Here is a 2,489-nt window from a genome sequence, read left to right on the forward strand (position 1 = left end):
GAGGTCATCTGCGAGCATAATGCTGTCACCTATCAGAATTTTTTCAAACTAATTTTCCAGAGAATGTCATCTGGAATACAAGATTTCTAATTATTTCTAAATTATTCAATTTTATACTATGAATTGATTTTTTTAACATTCAGACAGGTGGCAAGGACTGACGCAAACACGAATTTTGGGCGAAAAACGTATAAAAATGAAATAATTAGTGATTTTTCATCTGAATGATGTGGCCGCCATCTTGAAATTTAAGCGCGGTAAGTCAATTCATAATTTTTTCATTATTCTTTCTAATTTTTTTAATAAAAATATTCACTATATACAAAAAATTGTTGTTTACGTCAGTCCGGCATTAATTCCTCTGTAATTTGGTACCTAATTTTATAGAAATAATTGTAAATTGGCGAAGAAATTAGAAATTTCCCGATCCCATGTATTTGGATAGGGGGAATCAGTCGCCTTTCTGACTTCAGCCCAGCCTTAAAGCATGTAAATAATAAATTTTTTCGACGGTTAACAATCAGAAATTATTATTCAAATAAGTAAGCACGAATTTTTAAAAATTAAATTACATAAAATAATTCCCTTATATTGTCATTAAATAACTAAATATCATCTGTGATATGTCTCTCCTGTAAAAAGACGTTTTCTTTGTCATCAAACATGTGTTGAACTGATGCATAGATGTAAGTCGATTTTCAGCAGAATATTTTTATGAAGAAAATATCCTTATTAATTATAATTTAAATATCTATGTGTTTATTTTCTATTCAATTATATTCTATTGTTTAATTCATTAGTGATAATTGAAAATTGTGAGTTTTTTTTGTAATGCAATGGTGAATGTGTGTTTCGTTTACATGACAATTCTGATTTAACTCAGTATTTATTTGTTGACTTTGAATGATGTTTCTTTAAGGATGGTACTTTGTTATTTAATTTGGTATTATTGATAAAAATGTAATGCATGATAATAATATTTTATTTGCAGTGGAGGAAGGCAATATCGAGGTCCTAATGGTAAAGCATTTATTATCAGTGGAGAATGAATGAACAGTTTTTTCTTAAAAAAGAAATGTTAATTAATATATATAAAATTCTTTGATATAGTTAATAAACATTATCAAAAAGCTTAAATGAATTTCTACAAATGTTTCACATAAACGTTATAATGGACAAAAAGTTTCAATTTTTGTACAGCTTTGTGATGACGTTATCAATTTACTTAATGAAAACATTTTATTTATCTATATACATATTTTTTTAACTGATCTGGTATTTTTGTAAAAAGTTAAAAGTAGTTCGTATTAGTTTCATCCTCCACTTTTTCAGCCAATTTATCAACGTATTTGAAATACACCTGAAAGAATAGCCGTAGTTGAATATTATTTGACCCATAATAGTCTAGTAAACTATTTGAGAAACCTACTGTGTCAAATGATTATAAAATTCAAATTTGAGGACCATTTTTCTTCAAATTTAGTAAACGATAATCAGCTATCAAGATCCTTTTCTTCGTTCAGGTATTTACATCATTTTGATGATATTAATTATAATGATAATTTTAGTAACTGTCAAATTAACAATTTTTCTTTTACAACAGGATTCAAGTTTCCAGATTTAAGGAGATAGCTTATCAAATAGTCGACTTCTTTCCATCAGAAAATGTTTCATTATATTACTCTCCATTCAACAAAATCAACGGAAAGTGTGTACCCCCAAATGGCAAATTATTTGACTAATATCATTATTTTAAAAGTCATTTGATCAGTAATCATATCTAAGTGATGACATTTTAATTTATTTCTATTTTTGGACGTTTTTATAAAAATTTTGAAATAACTAATACTATCCGAAAGTTTGAATATATCATTGAATCAAATTTTGCAATATAAATTTTTACCGCTTTTTTTATTCGATTCAGCTAAAATGTTTTTTTGTCTTCAATGTAATGAACACTTTGAAACCACATCAAGCTATATAAGACATGTCTCTATTTTTCATAAAAATTTAAGTAAATTTAAATGTGGTGAGAAGAAATGTACGAGAATTTTTTCATCATTAAATTCACTTCGCAAACACACTAATTTCAAACATAATCTTAATTTTGAGAGGAATACAGTCTGTAACAATCAAACAAAAAAGAAAAAAGTTTTTATTTCTACCTGCCATAATTCTAATATTTTAAATGTTGAGGTACCCAATATTTTAAAAGATAATTCGAATTGTGTATTTTCAAATAATCACTGTACTGAAAATCCTAGTTTTATTGATCATTCAAATGTTGAGAGTATTGACATTTCTACTGTATCTAACATAACATCAACTGATAGAAATGAGAAAACAAACTTTAAAAATGTTAACAATAGAGATTTTGTATTTTTTGCTGCAAAATTATTCGCTATAGTAGCTCTGCCCCGTAATAGAGCCATAGAAATTATTAAAGATACGACAACGTTAATTACAAGTATTTTAGCAAAAATAAAAAC

The 2,489-nt window shown here is 26.5% G+C and overlaps 1 long non-coding RNA gene across 1 annotated transcript; it reads left to right on the forward strand.

Moving 5' to 3' along the window:
* Positions 1–495: 495 nt before the first annotated feature.
* LOC118066576 (uncharacterized) lies at positions 496–2,189 on the forward strand. The gene is made up of 4 exons (XR_004690275.1): positions 496–686; positions 992–1,020; positions 1,333–1,523; positions 1,604–2,189. It is a non-coding gene; the product is annotated as an uncharacterized lncRNA (long non-coding RNA).
* The last annotated feature ends 300 nt before the right edge of the window (positions 2,190–2,489 follow it).

Source organism: Chelonus insularis, unplaced genomic scaffold (genome assembly GCF_013357705.1).
Source record: "Chelonus insularis isolate UGA/USDA-ARS -01 unplaced genomic scaffold, ASM1335770v1 contig_34_pilon, whole genome shotgun sequence".
Classification (NCBI taxonomy): domain Eukaryota; kingdom Metazoa; phylum Arthropoda; class Insecta; order Hymenoptera; family Braconidae; genus Chelonus; species Chelonus insularis.